The sequence below is a fragment of the Eubalaena glacialis genome, chromosome 2 (assembly GCF_028564815.1).
Source record: "Eubalaena glacialis isolate mEubGla1 chromosome 2, mEubGla1.1.hap2.+ XY, whole genome shotgun sequence".
Lineage (NCBI taxonomy): Eukaryota > Metazoa > Chordata > Mammalia > Artiodactyla > Balaenidae > Eubalaena > Eubalaena glacialis.
The window spans coordinates 75,465,103-75,488,025 of record NC_083717.1 but is presented as its reverse complement, the minus strand read 5'-3'; the positions used below and the strand labels follow the sequence as shown (position 1 = coordinate 75,488,025).

The following is a 22,923-nucleotide window of genomic DNA, read 5'->3' as shown; positions in this document are numbered from 1 at the left end:
TTCTCCACTCCTGCAGCCTAGAGACTGACCCACATCCCACTGAAATTGCTCTCAACAAGGTTGACAGTGCTTCCCGGATGCCAAATCCAATGGCCATGTGTCATTGACAATTATGTGCTTGACAGCAACATTAGACTGTATTGTGCTTCTCTCCCAATGTTCTGTTCCCTAGGGTTTCATGACACTCCCCTTATTTTCCTCCCACTTCCTTAATCTCCTTTGAGGGCACCTTCTCTCTACTTGTCCTCTCAACATTGATATTTTTCAGGGCTCAAGATTTGGCTTTCTTCTCATCTGTCTGCTTGCATGCTGATTTCACTGCCTTCCTGGATCAGTTTATGATTCCAAATTTACATCTCCAGCCCTGGTTTCTCTCTTAAATTCCAGATCGCCACTCCTCAGCCAAATGCCTGTGTATCTTCACTTGAACGTCCTATAAACATCTCAAATTCAACATACCCAAAACCAAATACCCATATTTCCTTCCAAACTTCCTTCCAAAGCCTGCAACTACTCCTGTCTTCCCTATGCCCATATCTGGCAAATCAAAAATGCATTTCTACGTTTGGGAATGTGACTTTTTGAACCCCAAGCACACATGTGTATATACACACATCAAAATTTTGGCAGGATTACTCCAAAGTATTTGAAGCGTTTTTTAAAGGGCCTAGAAAAGGAAGGAATCTCTTTCCCCTTCCTCTGCCTGAAAGCAGACTCTTAGCTCCTTTTCAATGAGACTTACCTTTTTATCTTAACACTCATCCCCACACATCACTTCCTCCAAGAAGGCTTCCCTGAGCCCCTGGGAGCACGGTACACAGCTCTCCTCTGTGACCCCAAAGTTCCCCATTTCAACCACTGCACTGTTGAGTATCTTACTATGTTAGTAACTCAGTATCATCACCACCAGTTAACAGGGCTTCCTTCCTCACCAGGATTTGAGCTACTGTTTTAGTTACCTTTGTAATCCCAGTGCTTGACATAAACAAATGCTCAATGATGTTGGCAGAATGAATGCATGGCCAGTATTGCTAATAAACCTGGACTAGGCTGGAGAGTCGACAATTTAAATTATAGGCCCAGCATCTTATCTCAGATTCTGTGACTCACTGTGTGACCTTGGCAAGTCCTCTCACTCCCTAAGCCTGGGTTTCTGTATCTTTCAAGGAAACTGGAACAGCAATATCACCTTCCTCACAGGGCTATTGAGACAATTAAATGAAATGAAGTCCATAACATTTCTTAGCAGGTAATAGCAGGTTTTGTAATACTTTGGGGCATCTACTGGGAGGTGGGGGATAGAAGGCAATGGAGCAGGGGAGGGGGGTAGACAGGAAATCTGCAGTTTTACTCACATGATGTAAATTCAAGTTTGCTATCTCCTCCATTTTGAAAATGGAAACAGTGTCAAGATAACAAGAATAATCTAAAGGATCGTTTGCTAATCATGTGACCAGGGATTATCGGGGTACAGGTGGGAGAAGGCATTTGGTAGAGATATGAATGGAATACTGGTATCTTTTCAGACATTTGTGGTGCCTGAGCTTTCTCAGGAGGTGGGGAGAAGGGCCAAAGACCTTGAGCACTATAATTTGTTTTCTCCCTGAAAAAGATCATCATGCTGTACCTAATCCAAATGGAACTTAAAATGATTAAAGTCACAAAGCAGCTCGGCATTCATTAGGGATTCAGGCAAAGGCAACGCTCAAGCACTAATATTAACTGTGGTTCTTAGCCTTTGGAGTTGGCAAGATGAACCCAGCTTCCTGCAGACCAAACACTTACGCTAATTGACAAGAAACTTTCTGGGAAAAGAAAAAAAGGCAGCCAAATCTAAGAGACCTGTCAACACCAGGGTCAGCAGTGAAGTGATAACCAGAAAAGAGCTGAAATCAAAGGCTGTGTCTGCCTTCCCCGTGCACACTTGTTCAGTGGGAGCCCATGGTGGTCACAGCTCCTTTAACAATATTTATAATGAAGGAACGACGCTGCAGATGTCAACCTCGATTATTCATAAAGCGTCCTCCTGCTCAGATCCACCCGGAGGCTAACAGTAAAAGCACCTGATTCCCAATTCTCAAACACAAAAGCATACAGAGCTTGAAAGAGGAGCTGACTAATAAAGTTTGCATATCCCTAAGAAAAAGAGCACACAAGGAAGAAGAAAAGGAATGGCAAGATTAAACAAAAACAGTAAGCTTGGATGGGAAATGATAAAAATTTTAAAAGGCAGGAGCTTAAATCTATTTTCCTCTTTTTCTGCCTTTTTTTTTTTTTTTTTTTAATAACATCCTTGTTCATTTACATTTCAGTATAAGCCATTTGGAGGAAACAGCTGTTTTATCTCCTGACTAGAATGCGGAGGTGCTTTGAACACTTACCGTGAGAGCATAAGGTTGCTAAACTCTGTTCCGGAGAGCACTAGTGGCTTTAAACTGTGAGGACAGGCAGAGAGAGGCCTTCACCTCTGGTTCTCCTAGACAAGAAGGCCTGAGACCAGAGGCTTGGAGGACTCACGTAGGTGGTCTGTGTAGGGGGAAGAGTCCCAGGCCGGCTCCGGAGTCTACACCCAGGCTCTCCAGCCCCCTAGCTCTGTGACCTAATTATTCATCCTTCCTCAGTTTCCTCATTTGTAAGATGGGAATAATAATACCACTTCCTCCTAAAGCTACTGAGAATATTTAATTAAATAAGGAAAATAAAGCCCAGAGCTGGGATTATAGTGGGCCCTTAATAAATGCCACTTATTTGCTGTTATTATCAATCCTGAGAAGATTGTCAAGTAGAAATTAAACTGTTCGCTTTTGGATTTGGTGATTTTAATAGAGGTATGGTTTAAGTTTATGGTAATGTCATGTTGACTGTCAAATATCCTAACTGGTCTCTCCTTCTGGGCACACCCTAGACTAGGATTATACTTCCTGGTCCCTTGTGGTTGGGTGGGGTCATGTAACTAGTTCTGACCAACAGTTGTGAGAGGAAGTACCACGTATCACTTTTAGACCCAGAGCTTTAATTGTCAGTGCAAAACCTTCCAGAGCTCTCTTCCCATTGTCATGATAGCTGCAAATGTTCAAAATGATGGACTAGTCCATCAACTCTGGGGTTCATAAGCCTCTTGAATTTTAGCTGATTTAATACCTTTTCTCATTTTTGGAAACCCTTAGTAGCTCTTCAAATATTGGTTCTGCCCCATTATTTCTGTTGCATGTGACCACAAAAGACATATACTGGGTGTTCTTGCAGCAAATGTTCACAATAGTTAAAAATTAGACAAAACCTCAAAATTTGTCAATAAGAGGATCACTAAAGTGAATTATATTCATTCAGTGAAATATTACATAGTAGTTAAGATATGAACCAACCACATATAAATCAACATACACAAATCACAAAAACCTAATCAGAAAAAAGTATGCTTTTTTAACATATAAAAATGCTACATATGTTTAAAGGCACATAAAATGTAGTTGAAAGTATAGTAGTATGCATGAGAATTATAAATATAAAATCAGAATAGAGGTGGCTTCTGAAGAAAAAAAGAGCATTGGGACCAGAGGTGAGTATTAACTCTAAATATAACCTCTTATTACTTTAAAAAACAGAAAAGAAAAATATGAAGCACATATCACTAAAAGATTATTACAACTGTGTACATCTAAAATTTTTCAAAATTTTTAAACAAATGTGACTAAATGAACATATAAAGGTACATGTCAAGGCATGTTCTGCTAAATAACTAAGAGTTATTCATGAACACAATTTATTTAAAAGGTACTTAATATTTTGGCCCAGTCTCTACAGAGATCCAAAACTACAATGGGTTAGACAAGACAGAAGTTTCTCTTCTGTGATCATAGTCTAGGAGCTAGTCATCCAGGACTAGAGGCACAGTTCAGCCATCTTCAACCCAGGGTTTCCATAACAAGATAGATGGATGCTCTGACAGCCTCCATCACATCTACAGAAGAGACAATGGGAGAGCGAGAAAATGTCAAGGAGACTATACTTCATTCTTTTTTAATGGCATAACATGAAATTGCCACACATTTCCCCTTCTCTTATCTTATTGGTGAGAACTTTACTGCATGACCACATCTTGTAAGGGAATGTGACAATTGTACTCTCTGTCTGGGAAACCACACACCTAGCTAAACTCTACAGTTCTATTATTAAAGGAAGAAGAAAAGATGGATATAGCTGCACCACTAGCAGCCTCTGCCACAGGATGGATTAGGCAGAGCCAGGACTGAGGTGCAGCAGGAACATTTACAAAGGGAAAACCTGTCCTTCTGTCTTTATCTCGGGATCCAACCCCACAAACAGTCCCTGCTCATCTTTCATTTCCAGAGGTGCCTAGCTCTAGTCTTAGCTGTCCTTCGTTCCATAAGCACCTTCCAAGAGCTACACATTCTATGAGGTGCTGGAGGTTCAAAGATGGAGTGACATGGACCCTGCCTTCAAGAGAAAAACACAATTACGACACCCATGATCAGCATGAAAATGGTAGTATCGATGGTTTTATCTGAGCACTGGGGTGGACCCATGAACCAGCCAGTCTTGGAAGACTTCTCTATAAAGTCTCTCCAGGCTTCACAGAGAATGTGATCCTGGAATTGAGGCTTGCAGTCTGCAAGAAGGAGGCTCTCAGGGAGATGGGGTTCTGACCAGAGGGAACAACATATGCAAAGGTAAGAGAATGGGAAACATAACATGTACAGGAAAACAAAGACGTTCCGTGTGATGTAAATTAATAAAGCAGTGAGCCAAAGATGAAGCTGGTAGCTTGGGTGAGGTCAGATCATGGACAGTCATCCACAGGAAGGCATTCAGATTTTATCCTGCATATACAGAGGTAGCCAGGAACAAATTTTGAACCAAGGAAGGGACAACGTTAGGTTTTTTAGAAAGATCACTCTGAACGCAATGTGGAAGATAGATCAGGTGGGAGAGAAAACTATCAATAGGAAACAAAGGCAGAGGTTGACAGTTCTGGGGGATGGGGAAGGATGAGTTCAATTTGTGACTTGTTTGCTTTGAGGTCCCTATAGGACACCCGGTGGAGATGGCCGGTAAATATGGTATTGGACACATGTGAAGCTCGGGAAAGTTCTGGCTTCCACAGTCTGTTACTCCTTCACTTTGCAGTTTCTGGGATGGAGAAAATGCTTTTCAGCTCCAACACGCATTTCTGCTTCTCATTTCAGGGGGCTGGTCTGCCACTCCACGACAGTTGAGAACCCTGGTATCCCCGGCCGGTGCTCCCAGACTCCTGCCAGTGAACTGTCCCCCACATTATACAGCGCTGCTGGCGGCACAGTGCTGGGAATTCAAATCTGGTTGAACATCTTACTAACGGAGCGATGTGAGCCTGAAGGGAGACCTCTGGCGCAAGCACCCAGCTTCGCATCTGGCCCTGTCATATTTAGCAGTTTTATCAGACAAGATGAAGGCAGACAAGGCATCTTCAACCCATTTCCAGATGACATCAAGACAGAAGAGGCAAGTTTGTGGATGTCAGGATGAGAATTCAGAGAAAGCTAAATATGCTAAAATCAACAAGATAAAATATAATGGGGAAATATGGAAAGCCTGTCAAATAAACTTGTTCAAATAAATGAATTGCAAAAGTAAACTCATGGGGAAATTCTGCTAAAGATGTCTGCTATCCAGAATACTTATAAAGCACGCTGGAAGATGTCATCCAGAGCACAAGGGCCACCATTTCCCAGGGCTCAATCAGCAAAGCAAACCTGAATCCATTTTCCAGGGAGATGGCTTCCACTTTAAATAAAATGGGTGGCCAATTATTTTCTCTCTTAGTTACTGTTCTATTCTACAAGTATTCCCGGTCACTCACCCTGGATTCTCTGGACACACAGCTACATCTTTCTACAAATATCTTTCTAGAAATGCTATTTCATAGTTACCTGTTCCTCTATGTATTTTTATAAGTACTAACCAACCAAGACTTAAGGCAGCTTCCAGACTGTAATCTGACCATCCTTATCCGCAAGTCACCCCTTGACTAATGTTCACACAGCCCACTGTACCTCTCCCTCAAACTTTCATCACCATTGTAGTTCATTATGTCATTTTCAATGTTTGTAAGCTCCACATCTGACTGATTCATTAGTCCATCTCCAGTGCCTCATGCAGAGATGGCCCATAGTAGGTACAGAGTAAATATATATAGAAGGAGTGAATAAATGAATGAAAAAAATAAATGACAGACACCCAGCAAGATTCATAACCTGACCCTCCTACACTGTTGGTGGGAATGTAAATTGGCGCAGCCACTATGGAGAACAGTATGGAGGTTCCTCAAAAAACTAAAAATAGAGTTGCCATATGATCTTGCAATCCCACTCCTGGGCATATATCTGGAGAAAACTTATTTGAAAAGATACATGCACCCCAATTGTTCATAGTAGCACTATTTATAATAGCCAAGACATGGAAGCAACCTAACTATCCATCGACAGATGAATGGATAAAGAAGATGTGGCATATATACAATGGAATACTACTCAGCCATAAAAAAGAATGAAATAATGCCATTTGCAGCAACATGGATGGACCTAGAGATTATCATATTAAGTGAAGTCAGACAGAGAAAGACAATCATATCACTTATATGCAGAATCTAAAAAAAAAAAAAAAAGATACAAATGAACTTGTTTACAAAACAGAAACAAACTCACAGACACAGAAAACAAACTTATGGTTACCAAAGGGAAAAGGTGGGGGGAGGGATAAATTGGGAGTTTGGGATTGACATATACTATATTTTAAATGGATAACCAACAAGGACCTATTGTTTAGCACAGGGAACTCTACTCAATATTATATAATAACCTAAATGGGAAAAGAATTTGAAAAAGGATATATGTATAACTGAATCACTTTGCTGTACACCTGAAACTAACACAACATTGTAAATCCACTATAGTCCAATATAAAATAAAAGTTTTTTAAAAACTTATAATTACCAAATGGGAAACGGGGTAGGGAAGGGATAAATTAGGAGTTTGGGATTAACATATACTCACTACTATATACAAAATAGATAACTAACAAGGACCTACTGTATAGCACAGGGAACTCTACTCAATATTCTGTAATAACCTATATGGGAAAAGAAACTGAAAAAGAATATATATATATATATATATATATATATATATGAATCACTTTGCTGTATACCAGAAACTAATACAAGATTGATAACCTGTTTTAATAACACAAGATAATGTCAAAGTTCTTTTTTGTGCAACTGTTTCATGATGGGAAAATAAATTCTTTTAACCACTTTTTTTTTTTTTTTACTAATTGTTCATCATTATCACTCGTGTCCATACTGTCAGCTATTTCTAGTCAAATTATCTATATACCGCTAGTCACCTGCAGCAGAGGACTCGCCTGGGAGAGAAAAGTAGCAAAGAATACATAGTACTGTCCCCTGCTCTCCTACACTGTAAGTTCTCCTTGTATAAAGTAGATATTCCAGGGAAGAAAGACATTCAGTCCCTGATCTCTTCCTCCTTTTCTCACATCCATATTCACTTTTTAGCTAGAAAAAAAAATTGTTAAAAATTCCAAGCAAAAGCCCTCCTGCATAAGGCATGAATAAAGGACTATTTGTATACAGGGGCTGATTTGGCTATGAACAGGAGAAAGGTGGAAAGAGAGAGGGTCAGGAGGTAATTCAGAGAATGCCGACAGAACGTAGGTGAAGCTCAGCGCATCAATTCTCTTTGAACGGCTCCTGCCCTTTGTATTACAGATTCCACATGCAGCTGGTGACGTGGCTCTGCTCTACACTCAACTACAGCCATCAAAAATTCTCTCTGTGGAACTTTCATGGAGGATTCCGCCTGGTGTAAGTACAGCCATTTCATTTTTACAGTGGCCTAATTAAGGTGTTCCAGTCCCTATTTGTTCTGTAAAACATACCATAAAAAGCTACCATTTAAAAATTTTGCAAGCAAGCCATCGATTCCACTGCCCTAAGAGGAGCAAAATGCCATTTACAAATTACTGTCATGGAGGATTATTGAACAAGCTGTCAGCAACCCATTTCACAAATCATTTGGTAGGGACCAACCTAGGTGCTTGCCTAGCTAGATACTGGAAGGAAGAACTTCACCACAAGTTAGCTCAAATTCTTAATTTTAAAAGGCCTCAATTTTAGCTATCCCCACCCCTATTTAAAAGACACAAGAAGTATTTCAGAAAATAGCCAGTTTCTCCCGTACCAAGAGCCACAGACAGTGAGGGAGGAATTGTTCGCCCTCGGAAGGATTAGGCCATTAATTGAGCATCCAAAGCTCCAGGTAACATCCAACCTCAAGCGAGTAATCCCAGCTGCTGCCACTCCTGGTGACATAAAGCGAGGGCTATTCTACTGTCACTGTACAGTGAAATGTTTTACAGTTTAACATTTTGTTCCTTTACGCATCTGGAAGTTACAATCACCGTGTAACACAGTTTTTTAAAAAAATTCATTTCACATTTGGGTTATGTTCATTCTTAATTTGTAGAAAAACAAAACTTTCAATATAGCTGTAATAAAAAATAGATTTGGGGTTTCAAAAACTCTCCCTCCTTTTTTTCTCTTAAACTTCTTTTTCCCAAAAAAGGGTTTTTCGTTTTTTGTTTTTAACTTTTCTGGGAATTCCCTGGCAGTCCAGTGGTTAGGACTCCTCGCTTCCACTGCAGGGGGCAAGGGTTTGATCCCCGGTCAGGGAACTAAGATCCCGCATGCCGCGCGGTGCAGCCCAAAGAAAAACTTTCCTTATGTTGTCAAGTAGAAACAGTGTTCCCAAGCAGACAGGCAGCAGGTAAAGCAGGTCAATCTTCCTCCCCTGTGTGAGTGCTACAGCACAGAGATATCTGCTTCACCATCAGAGCAGATTTGAACATCCATACCCATTCAGGACAGAAAAAGAATTTGGATTTAATTTTTACATAACAACATGTCAAGGAGTGATCCAAAGTTAGGCAACTGTGGCCATTCTAATGACCACTCAAAAATAAAGCACCATCCACAACCCAGAATGGGAGGCTTTTTCTTTCCTAAAGAAACCCATTATGTGAATAATTTAAATACCCTAACAACTATTCCAGTTAGGCTTGCCAGAACTTTGACTTGCTCAATAAAAGGTTTGGACTGTCATATATAAGTTTCATGCCCATTCTATGGAAACAACCATTCAGAAGGAAAAAAAAAACTGAAGGTTACACTGGCCAAATTCTTTGGTTGCCAGCTTTAAAAGTTGGCTTTTCCTTCTTGTGAAAGGCATGCATACATTTAAGGGACTCTGTCCACCATACCCTACCTCTTCCCATTCCCTCAACAGAAACAACACAAGAAATAAAATGTGTAAGGCACCACATATTAGCATTCTCCAAAATCATTTCTTCAACCATCCATTGATCACGCAGTGCTTGTTACTACTGAAGATTTCATATACTTCTTAACTATGGCTTCCAATCCATAACTGTATCTAAATCAAAGATAAGGTATATTGGAATTGAAAGGAAAGTAAGAATTTAGATTCCTTTTTACATCTGTGATGGCCAAGACACTTGAAGGGTGTCCTTTTACATTTTTAATCCCAGTTCCCTAGAAGCAAAATGTGTGAGTATTCATAGCAGAAAACAAAGGGAATCAAAAGAATAATTTCATGCCACAACTACTATCATAAGCAATAAAATGGTTAGTTAGAAGGCAATTCACACTTTAACCACTTTTGGAAACAGATGGTTCTAAATGTGACTAATTTTCCTGAACATTTAACAGCAACATCAGAAATTAAACATGTTACAGAAACCATTAAGGTTCGGTCCCACCCCTGTTCCTATCAGTGTTGTCTATTAGGGAAATCATATCACATTAATGTATTTACATTAATTGAAGGAGGAAGCTTGAAGAAAGAAAAGAATTAGCTATCACTACATACTCCAAAGCAAAGGCTGGCTCTTCCTTCCCATTTTAAACCAAACACCTGCTTGCTGGTTTCCCTTTTGGCCAAGAAAGTTGGCAGATCAAGTTCAGGTTTAAAATAAGTTTCCTTAGCTAGACTCTTCATCCAGTCCCAGAAGCTATAGTACATTTCCACCTCAGATGAATAAGAATATCCTACTTGTAAATGTCGTGGTCTAGCAAATCATAAAGAAGGCTTGAATCAGGAATCCCAACTCCAATCCTGGTTTTGTCTGAACCTACAGCAAACAGTCGAGGAAGAATGCAGATTTACACATGCCGAGAACTCCTCCTGGTGGTCTGCTCAGCCACCGTTCAAACTACAAGCCTCGACAAGCACTGGCTATATCGACCTTTCTCAACTAAACAGCTTCGGTGAAAATCATTTCCCCAAGCCCTTTGTGCTGTTACATGACTTAGACACTACAAAACTGTGAAGTGTTTATAAAGGCTTCTTCTGAAATCCTTCACTCCAAAGATGTGATGATCATTAATATCTCCTGTCCTTCCTTTTCAAGGGACGCATTTAAGATGCTTTATGAATAAACAAAGATATGGATGTTGCGTTTGCACCTCAAAACGTCGACTTCAAAACGAGCAGGGGATATACCACTCCCAACGAAAGCGGAGAGACAGGGAAAGTCCTGAGACGGGTGAACGGGGTGAGGAAGAGGACGGGGAGCCTGGCGAGCTCAAGGCCTTAAGGCCCTTCAGTCTGAGAAGATGGAGAATGAAAGGGAGAAGGACCAAAGGTCATTAGGAACCAAGAAAGCATAAACAAGAGCTTGTTCACAAAATGCTAGAATAGAACTGGGGAAGGGGTGGGGACCTGAAAAGAGGGGCAATTTTGACATTGCAAACAGAGGCATTTTAGGATAAAACCCTGCTTTCCACAGTAAATCGATGCAATTAATTAATTTCCTCAAACCTCCCCCCCTTTCTGTAATGATTAAATGGGCTAATATCTGTGAAGCTCTAGAAGAGTAGATATATTAAGTGATCACTTATTATCAACATCATCATCATCATCATTAATTCCTTCCACCAAATTATAAGATCCTTAGGGACTGGGATGTATCTCACTCACATTTTCACATTTTAATTCCCCCACGGTGCCTAGCACAGCGTCCTGCACGTGGAATATGTGTCTGCTGGCCAGCTCTCCAGGGATGGAGAAAACTGATGTGGAGCGATGGCCAGTTTCCATGGTGTAAATACCCCCATCAGGGCGAACTTCAAGCAACCAAGATGATGTCACTGAAAGCAGTGTTGGGAAGAGATGCAGCACGTCATCAGTTCTTGGGGGCTGTAAAAGCTGCCCCAGCCCATGACCGGATGCACTCAGTAAATAACTACAGAACTGAAAATGGGTCAAACCTTAAATGATTTTATACCATGGCCAGCAAAGAGCCAGGTACACGGCTGTTAGGAGTGGTAGCATACATTCACCATCACCTGCGCTCTCAGTAAAATAATCAGGTTCTTCTCCCAGCCAAGAATTTGCCCTCTTCACTGCTCAGATGTCACTATTACCAAGGAATTCTACATGTAACTTTAGCAGGAAACCTTGTCACTACAGGACACGTGTGAATTGTATGCACCGCTAAAAAAAAACTATGTGGCATGGTATTTACTGTTACCAATAAAATGTGTACTATGGGTTAATAAACCAGTTACACTAAGTAACTGGTAAATGAAATGAATAGGAGTCACTCAAGAGAAGAAACCACAAAGCATTAGAACACTTAGTGAATTCTCAGTCAATGTAACCAGTTCTTGTGAAGATGCCTTCCTTCTACACAGCCTCATGGCTCTGTTGGCCTCCACTGGTCCATGTCAACTCTCTCTCAAGCTTAGTCCAGCCCACTCTAGGCCCCTGCCAGGGCAAGCTGCCTCAGCCACCTGGGCCACCAACAGGAGCAGGTCGCCCTGGTGATTCTGTCCCCCCTGGCCTCTCACTGAGCTCTTCCTAACCATTTCTGATGATATTCAGAAGCAGAAGTACACTTTTTTTTTGGCCATGCCGTGTGGCCTGCGGCAACTTAGTCCCCCGGCCAGGGATTGAGCCCCTGCCCCCTGCATCGGGAGCGCGGAGTCTTAACTACTGGACCGCCAGGGAAGTCCCCAGGAACTACACTTTTAACTGCTTTTCAGCTTAGCAAAATTAGCCTCTGAAATCTTTGACTGAAATCTTTGTTTTCTTTTCCTTTTCTTCCAAAATGAGCCTCCGCTTTGGTTGCTTTCACCTGAGAGGAAGCACTCTTTGCTCTCATCTCCATTCACACTGGTCAGCCTTCCTTGGTGCCTATCTCCCTCAGCCTCCACTCATTCGACCTCTCTCAGCCTGTGAGGTGAGTGTGAGTGTGTGTGTGTGTGTGTCTCCTTAATCAGAATGCCCCCTCTGGCATGAGCTGTAACTTACAATGAAAAGCTTCTCTCCGTCAATGCCTCATTAACTGAACTCTTTCCTCCCTGTAAGAAAAAGTCTGCATACTTTGGGAAGAAACTGTCATACTCTGCCTGCATGTCATGTATCTCTCATAGTTCTGCCCATGACCTCTGGACACTTCTTTCTGAACGTTTTTCCCTCCTGGTCTCAGTTAGAAGGGCCCATACCTCTCTTTTCCTTAAAGAAGACACACAGTTTTTCTAGGTCCAATAAAACAGACAACCAAGACTGCAAAAAATAAACTCACCAACTTAACCAAATACAATAAAATGTTCATGGAACTGGGGTTCAGATCAGAGGCATCCAGAAAGACTACGTATCTTATTGCAGTGAGTTTATTGTTCTAACACCAGGTGACATTCATCAGTGGATCAGTCTACAAATTATTAAATCTCATCAAGGAAGCTTCTACACTCTTGCTTTCCTCGGCAGAAATAAATCCACTGTTTAATATATGTGTGGAGACAAATTAATCCTTCTCCCTCTAGATAATTCCTGTTAGAGAGAGCTCTACCATAACATATATCATGCAGATGCTTTAAAAACAGTGTCTTATTTTTAGTAGTCATTAAAAGCATTTTTTAAATTGATGAATTCTGAAGTCTGCACCCAAGTAAGAGAAATAATAGAACCAACTTATGAAGAGGGCTTGACAAAGGAGAATCAAGGCTTTATAGAAGCATGTAATTTGGGAGGTCCTGTTTAAGACAACACGACAATAATGAATACAAAATTAGGTACAAAAGAAAACGTTTATTTAAAATGGCTATGTGGGGCTTCCCTGGTGGCGCAGTGGTTGAGAATCTGCCTGCTGATGCAGGGGACACGGGTTCGAGCCCTGATCTGGGAAGATCCCACATGCCGCGGAGCAACTAGGCCCGTGAGCCACAACTACTGAGCCTGCGCGTCTGGAGCTTGTGCTCTGCAACAAGAGAGGCCGCGACAGTGAGAGGCCCGCGCATTGCGATGAAGAGTGGCCCCCGCTCGCCGCAACTAGAGAAAGCTCTCGCACAGAAACGAAGACCCAACACAGCCAAAAATAAATAAATAAATTAATTAATTAATTTAAAAAATAAATAAATAAAATAAAATAAAATGGCTATGTGCAAGTGAGGAGTCCTGAAAATTAAATTTCATAAGCTTCATGGTAAACCACCTCCCACCTAGGTTTTCCTAAGAGTGAGCCCCTACCAGTGCTTTCTACATGTTAAACCCATTATAGAGGGAAGTCCTCTTAATTGTCATCCCAGCCTTCTGAGAAACATTATTTCTAGCTTCGTTGCAAAACTGAGGAGACCAAGGCCAGGAAATGTTGAGCAACTTGCCCAAGGTCACACTGCCATAGAGGGCAGAGTCAGGACTTAACTCCAGTGCCCTATGGTTGGCCAGAACACAATGTGGCCTCCTAAAACCAAAAGAATATTTAGAAGTCTTACTTCTACAGTTCTCAATGTTAGTTTATTTTTATTCCACCCTAACTTTCCCAAGAAAAAAGGCACAACAGTAAGAGTATTTAAAGTGAACATAAATCTGGACCTTGAAGTTGCACAGAAGATCCTCCATCATTAGGTCTTATGTTTTCGTTCCCAATTGCTCCAGTTCAATCCTCCCAAACACAATGAGCCCCTTCATCAGTCATGGCCAAATGGGTTTCAAGTGGATGAAAGCTATAGCTGCTGATTGTGGGGTTCTCCAAATCACTAAATTCAGATCATTTTGAATGTCAAACTGGCACTGAACAGGCAAAAGCTGAGAATCTGACTTGATTGTATTTTGGAGTAAAATCCTTTCCAAGCTAAGGTATTATACTATAATTCCTCACATTACCCAGAAGTGTCATCAAATAGAAAATAAAGATATTTTTCACCTCCGTAAGTAATTCAAAAACATTGGGGATGATCCTTCTAATGTGGAAAGCTCAGGAATAAAGTTGCTCACTTTCAATGGGAGCATTAACTTCCTTAGGACCCAGAGGCTATCAGGTGTAGTGAGATGGGTAATTTAACAAATGGACCCTAAGAGGCAGAAGGAACAAAGTACCTTATGTATCCACCACCGAATGTCATTTAAAACTGAAATTAAAGCCACAAAGACCTGGGCAAGCATGAGTTAAGCTAATCAAGAGCATTTAACAAACATACTGTACTTCACACACAACACACACTCGCACACAGAGCCTGGCTACAGCAATAAGTACTGCCGTGTTCCAACTAACAAAAGAGAGCTCTAGCTTGGTTTGTCGATGTCATCCCTATTTTCAAAGCAATTTAAGAACAGCTTACTTGTTTAACAATTAAGAACCATTCGCCGTCAGTAACTGAGGGGAAAGAAAAGGGAGAAAGCGAGGGAGAAAAGCATTGTCTTCCTAAGTTCTGGCTCACACTTACACCTAGAAAAGTCATCCAGATGAACTGAATGCCCTACTGCCTCAGCCATCTCTTTTCTATAACAAACTCTGCCAGCTCTGGTCTAAAGATGTGCTCCATGTAACAATGTGGGGCACCAAGGACAAGTCTGAAGGAACTAAAGAGGAAGTAACCCAAAGTCGGGCTCATGTAATAAGCTTGTGAGAACTGAAGTGGCCCCAAAAGCAACTTAATCTCAGAGTCACATCACTCGCCAAGGAGCTGAATTTGATGGAGCGGATGTATTTTGAGCCTCATATGAAGTTGTTATTTTTTCAAGAATCTGAAAGACCTCCTTGGAGATCACTTAAACACTCTGAGCATCACTTTTTTTTCCCTACCATGTGCCAGGCACTGGGGTAGGAGTGCTATGTAGATGGTCACTCATCTATGACTATCTTGCTTATCCTTTTGACCCCAGGACCTAGCACAGTACCTGGCACATAGTAGGTAGCCCAAAAATAGTATCATCAACATCATCATCACTCTTGTTAATGGTAGAGAAGTTCACAGGTGACATAGAGGTCAACATTTTTCAGAGGTGTGCTCCTATCAGGCTCATGGAATCCCTAAGTCCAGATTCTAAGCGCTATCAACCACCTAGGGTATGGTTCAGGTGGGAGTAGGACAGAGTGAATGACTTCATCAGGGCTTTCTTTGTCACAATTCTCCACACAAGTGACAAAAGCATGTTACCATGAGGCTAAAATGAGTTGTTACTGGTTAGAAAAATTGTGTTCCTCATCAGAAATCTACAGTGTGACTTTTTAAGGGAGGCCTGCATATTTCACACTGATGGCTTCCAAGTCAAATTACAAAAGGAGATTTAATTAAGAACATGATGGTTTTACCATGACATCTCTGAGTGACCCTCCATGCTGTGCTCTGCTTTAGGAAATTTATATTCATCCACTCACATCTCATCACTTCCTCTTGTGGTAGTACTGGCTTCATGCCCCACTTTACAGGTGGAGAAACTAAACAGATTACAGGGACGCCAGGGAAAATGAGCAAGGGGATTTGGGAGACAAGCCCAAGAAGAAGCCCTTCTGCAAGTAAGGCTGAGAGCTAGGAAAGTCCTGAGAGGGGCACCTGGGGTGAGGAGATAGAGAATTTGGTAAGCTAAAAATCTAAGGGCTCTGGGACTTCCCTGGTGGCGCAGTGGTTAAGAATCCACCTGCCCATGCAGGGGACACAGGTTCGAGCCCTGGTCCAGGAAGATCCCACATGCTGCGGAGCAACTAAGCCTGTGAGCCACAACTACTGAAGCCCACACACCTAGAGCCCGTGCTCCGCAACAAGAGAAGCCACCACAATGAGATGCCTGCACACTGCAAGGAAGAGTAGCCCCAGCTCACCGCAACTAGAGAAAGCCCACGTGCAGCAACGAAGACCCAACATAACCAAAAATAAATAAATAAATTTACTAAAAAAAAAAAATCTAAGGGCCCTTTAGCCTGGGAAGATGGAGAATGAAAGGGGGAATGATCAAAGGCTATAAAATCATGAAGAGTAAGGAGACCACAAACACGGGTTTGTTCACAAAATGAAAGGCTGGAGATGGAAAATGTAAGAAGTGAAGAGAGATAATGGATTGGATGCAATCACCTAAGAGAAAAATCACTAAAGAGAAAAAGATGAAGGGGAAAGTCAAGATTTAGAAGTACCCAGGGAGGATGAATGTCTACTAGACACATTTTTATTGATTCTCTACTAGGTTTCTAGCCTCATGCTAACCTCTTTCATAATGATCTCATTTGATCCTAATAACAGCCCCTCCAGGGAGAGTGTCGAGTTTTTTCGTAGCTGCTCAAACGCTTGGTCAATTGAATTCAGTGCTAGTGATTGCATTCCACCAGAATAGCTAGGTTATTTTCAACTTTTCATGATGTCTCCAAATCCGTGCCTCTGGTCACTCATTCTATTGTGTTTACCTATTTCTCTGTTCCTGTTCACTCTAACTGAATTCAGAGTAACTCTGCTATTTTGAACTACTGTGCTCACCCGCACTCTTTGTTCTCCTTTCCAACGAACCCCCCATCAGTCTCCTCATCTATTATGGACTGAATGTATGAGTCCTCCCAAAATTCCTAAGTTGTAACTCCACCTTCCCATGTGATGGTATTAGGAGATGGGGCCTCTGGGAGGTAATTAGGATTAGATGAGGTCATGAGGGTGAAGCCCTCAAGAATAGGATTAGTGTCCTTTTAAGCGTTAGAAGAGCTTGCTTCCCTTCTCTGCTCTCTGCCATGCAAGGACCCAATGACAAATCAGCAGTCTGCAACCCGGAAGAGGGCCTCACCAGAAACCAATCATGCTGGCACCCCGATCCTCCAGCCTCCAGAACTGGGAGGAATACATTTCTATAGTTTATAAGCCACCTCATCTATGGTATTTTTTGTTAGAGCAGCAGCCCAAACTGACTAAGACATCATTTTGCAGAAACCCAGAATCTCCTCAAAAAAACAAACAAATCAATAAACAAAGAAACCAAGAAAACAAAGAAAGCTATTTATGTGGGTCCAACAGCAAAATGTAATGTAGATGGAGCCAAAAGAGGTCTCTGAGAGTTAGAATAATCAGCTGCAGGTAATTAACAAGACGGTATTCATCTATGATAAATATAAGTGTCTTTGGTTGAAAAAAATTGTAGACGAATAGGTTTATCCTATTAAAAAAGAAAAACTTAAGAGACTTGGTCAACAATAAATCCAGTATGAATCACCAATTTGATATAACTTCCAGAGAAGATAATGTGACTTGGGCCTCGTTAAAACAGCTACTATGCACAAATCAGAACCCACCCTGCACCCACCCCTGACATGAATATTACTTTCACTTCTAGAAGCTACGCCTAGAACAAGCTATAATTTGTTCAAGGCAAGTGACCACAATAGTGAAGAAATTCAAGCCCTGTCATGTGAGGAATGGTCCAAGTTAATGGGAATATTTAGCTTAAAATATTGAAAGGAAGACTAGGGATCAAGGAGAGACAATAGTTGTTTTCAATTATGCAAAGGGCTCCCACGTGGAGAACTAGTTTGTGTTGGTTCGTGGTATACAACTCCAAGGAGCAAAACAAGAACCAGTAATAGCAATGATAAAAGCAGTTCTCTTTGGGGACTTCCCTGGTGGCACAGGGAACACGGGTTCAAGCAGATCCCACATGCCACGGAGTAACTAACCCCGTGCGCCACAACTACTGAGCCTGCACTCTAGAGCCCATGAGCCTCAACTACTGAACCCGCATGCCTAGAGCCCGTGCTCCGCAACAAGAGAAGCCACCGCAATGAGAAGCCCGCGCACCGCAACGAAGAGTAACCCGCGCTTGCCGCAACTAAAGAAAGCCCATGCGCAGCAATGAAGACCCAACGCAGCCAAAAAAAAAAAAAAAAAAGGCAGTTACCTTTTATTGTGTTCTTTCTCTGTGTCAGATACTACATTAGGTACATTATATTCGTTAGCTCATTTAATTGTCACAACAATCTTGATATTAATGAGTGGCAGTTACCAAGAAACAGATTTAAAACCAACGCACAGAATAATATTCTAATAATTAGAGTCGCCAGAGGTGAAATAGGCTGCACTGAAAGACATCAGTTGTCCATCCTGTCACTGCATATGATCAATTATGCGCTGGAAAAACTCTAGGTGAGTGGATGCTGCTGAGAGAATTCAAGTAGCAGATGGGAAGCTGAGTTAGGTCCTACAAGTCCCTTTTAGGACTTGCTAAAATAAAAAAGATATAAACAAGGAAGGCCTAATAGATGCTTTTGAATGAATGAAACAGAGGAACAGGAAACAGACTAGAAGGAGAAATCGAAATTTATTTCAAGGAAAATGAGGTGGCATTAATATAAATCAAGACGTCTTCAGTAACAGAACAAAGTCTCATCTCTACGGGATGATGTTTCTGGTCTCCTGCAGTGGCAAAGGCGATGGGGTGAATGAGCCCTTGGGGCCACGTGCACCCTCCCAGTTTTGTGGAGAAACTTCAGGTGACATGCTGCGTCTCTGGATCCTTTCAGGACTTGGCAGCTGCCAGATTCTAGAATCCAGCAGAAAAGAAGCCTCCAAACACCCCTGTGGTTTCTAACCACTTCAAGCTGTTATTCCTCTCATGGTTTTAATGACTAAAATTGTGTGCCTGCCAAAATGACTTCTGTTAATTTGCTAGGAAACAGCCTTGTGTACTCTGGAAGGACTTGGACAGTCCAAAAACCTGCCAACAGCAAAGAAAACTATGGGAAAGTGAATAAATTGGAACTCTTCAAAATAGTAGCAGGAGTATTTTAGATATTTAGGACAAGACATGTGATGGCATTCAATTTTAGAAAACCACCTCCAATGCCCATCTTCATGCTTTTTCCTGCTTTCATGTGCTCTGTGCCTAAATTAGGAGCAATTGGATCTATTCTCTAAGATGTACTTCCTACAAGGAAGGGAGAGAGAAGGGAAGGAAGGGAAAATGAGAAAGCGGAGAGCAGTATGGAGAGGAAGGAGGAAGAAAAGAGAAGAGGAAAGAAAGATATATTCACAGACAGATGCAAAGAGTGGGGTTGCACCCCCTTAAAAATAGTAAGGGGCTCACAGAATGATTACACCCGAACGAGAGGAATGGGGGAGCCAGCTCTACACGAAGCAGCTCAGGAGACAAGCAGAGGACACAGATGTCAACGGCCATCAAACACTGCTTCCTGCCTCTCACCTCAGAAACAGAGAGAGGAAGGGGAGTTGATATCAAAAGTTAACATGAAAAAGCTGCTGAGACCCAATTTTTCCCCAAATACTGCTTCAGTATACCAGCTACCACCTCTTCACCGGGAAAGGCACTGTCCTGGCCTGTAGTTTTGTCCTAGAACAGCAGTACTCCCATTTGCTAAATGATGTTTCTAGAAGAAACCCTTGCTCTCGAGCAGCAACAAGAGGTGCATGGAAATTCAACACAAGCAAGGCCTCTCTCAAAGCAATTTTTCCTAATTCCCCTGCACAAAGCAGCCTTTTCCCTCCACTTAAACAACAATTTGTTTTACTTTGATAGGTCCTCCTAAACAATGGTTTCATCATTAAACATCTGGATTCTTCCTAGCAGATTAGGCCTCCAATGAGGAAAGTGTGTTTATAATTCTAATTTGAAACACAGCACATTAATATGCTGATTCTCATAATGTTTGCCTTAACCTGTTTGGAGAAATTATGACTACAAATATCTTGTACACAACACCTCTAACTACCAGCTTGTACAAACAACATAAGAGCCGGAGTGCCTCATCCAGACGATTGGAACCACTTCAGAGGCGATCATGATTAGGGCTTTGGCTGGAAGCCATATTTTACACATAAACTCAGCATCTGTCTCTGAGATGCTGTCCTAGGCTAACAGACCCACCTCCACTGTTACTAATAAGCACATTCAAGAGAGCCAGATGGTCTGACAGGAAGAGCCTGCCTTTTCCTGAGCTAGGCACACTGGAGGGAGGTCACCCAAGCAGGCTTCAAGTCCTATTTCCTCGGGCTCCAGGTCCCTGCAATGCTGTGTGCAAACAGGCGCCACTAAAAAAGAATGTAAATGAGGGTGCTATTCATTATTTACGGCTGGCACCTTGCCATCCCCTCCTCCTCTGGGCAATGGCTGCCTGTAGGAACAGGGAAAGCATCTGATGAGAGCAGGGCAACCCTGGAGGCATCGAGCCATTGCAAAGCAGTTTCTTTTCTTCTGCTGAGGATCCTGCAGGCTCAGCATTTCTGGCCCACAGAACAGCTGAGCTTTTCACTTCCTTCCTAACAAAGCACTGGAGTTCTTTGCCCTCCACGTTTGTACCAGGGGTGTTTATTTACAACCCAACCCAGGAAAGCAGCCTTGCTGCTCTATTCTCTTTCGTTAGCCAAGGTCTTTTGCCCCAGGCCTGGTTTCAAGGAAAGAGAGAGAAAAAACATCCATCTACAAAGGGGAGACACTTACAAGCAAGTTCTAGACTCAACTGGCCAGAAGGTGCATCAAGAGAATGGCTCCTCAGCAATCAGAGAAGAAAAAGAAATAAAAGGAATCCAAATCGGAAAAGAAGAAGTAAAGCTGTCACTTTTTGCAGATGACATGATACTATACATAAAGAATCCTAAAGATGCTACGAGAAAACTACTAGAGCTAATCAATGAATTTGGTAGAGTAGCAGGATACAAAATTAATGCACAGAAATCTCTTGCATTCCTATACACTAATGATGAAAATCTGAAAGAGAAATTAAGGAAACACTCCGATTTACCAATGCAACAAAAAGAATAAGATACCTAGGAATAAACCTACCTAAGGAGACAAAAGATTTGTATGCAGAAAACTATAATACACTGATGAAAGAAATTAAAGATGATACAAACAGATGGAGAGATATACCATGTTCTTGGATTGGAAGAATCAACACTGTGAAAATGACTATACTACCCAAAGCAATCTACAGATTCAATGCAATTCCTATCAAACTACCAATGGCATTTTTCACAGAACTAGAACAAAAAATTTCACAATTTGTATGGAAACACAAAAGACCCCGAAAAGCCAAAGCAATCCTGAGAAAGAAAAATGGAGCTGGAGGAATGAGGCTCCTGGACTTCAGACTATACTACAAAGCTACAGTAATCAAGACAGTATGGTACTGGCACAAAAACAGAAATACATATCAATGGGACAGGATAGAAAGCCCAGAGACAAACCCATGCACATATGGTCACCTTATCTTTGATAAAGGAGGCAAGAACACACAATGGAGAAAAGACAGCCTCTTCAATAAGTGGTGCTGGGAAAACTGGACAGCTACATGTAAAAGAATGAAATTATAACACTCCCTAACACCATACACAAAAATAAACTCAAAATGGATTAAAGACCTAAATGTAAGGCCAGACACTATCAAACTCTTAGAGGAAAACATAGGCAGAACATTCTATGACACAAATCACAGCAAGATCCTTTTTGACCCACCTCCTAGAGAAATGGAAATAAAAACAAAAATAAACAAATGGGACCTAGTGAAACTTAAAAGCTTTTGCACAGCAAAGGAAACCATAAACAAGACAAAAAGACAACCCTCAGAATGGGAGAAAATATTTGCAAATGAAGCAACTGACAAAGGATTAATCTCCAACATTTACATGCAGCTCAATATCAAAAAAAAACAAACAACCCAATCCAAAAATGGGCAGAAGACCTACATAGACATTTCTCCAAAGAAGATATACAGATAGCCAACAAACACATGAAACAATGCTCAACATCATTAATCATTAGAGAAATGCAAATCAAAACTACAATGAGGTATCACCTCACACCAGTCAGAATGGCCATCATCAAAAAATCTGTAAACAATAAATGCTGGAGAGGGTGTGGAGAAAAGGGAACCCTCTTGCACTGTTGGTGGGAATGTAAATTGATACAGCCACTATGGAGAACAGTATGGAAGTTCCTTAAAAAACTAAAAATAGAACTACCATACGACCCAGCAATCCCACTTCTGGGCATATACCCCGAGAAAACCATAATTCAAAAAGAGTCATGTACCACAATGTTCACTGCAGCTCTATTTACAATAGCCAGGACATGGAAGCAACCTAAGTGTCCATCGACAGATGAATGAATAAAGAAGATGTGGTACATATATACAATGGAATATTACTCAGCCATAAAAATCAATGAAATTGAGTTATTTGTAGTGAGATGGATGGACCTAGAGTCCGTCATACAGAGTGAAGTAAGTCAGAAAGAGAAAAACAAATGCCGTATGCTAACACATATATACGGAATCTAAAAAAAAAAAATGGTTCTGAAGAACCTAGGGGCAGGACAGAAATAAAGACACAGACGTAGAGAATGGACCTGAGGACACGGGGAGGGGGAAGGGTAAGCTGGGATGAAGTGAGAGTGGCATGGACTTACATATACTACCAAATGTAAAATAGATAGCTAGTGGGAAGCAGCCGCATAGCACAGGGAGATCAGCTCAGTGCTTTGTGACCACCTAGAGGGGTGGGTTAGGGAGGGTGGGAGGGAGATGCAAGAGGGAGGAGATATGGGGATATATGTATATGTA

General features: G+C 41.5%; 1 pseudogene; it reads left to right on the top strand.

Moving 5' to 3' along the window:
* LOC133084622 (dual specificity protein phosphatase 5-like) overlaps positions 1–22,923 on the top strand; it is a 183,599-nt pseudogene that overhangs the window by 124,806 nt on the left and 35,870 nt on the right.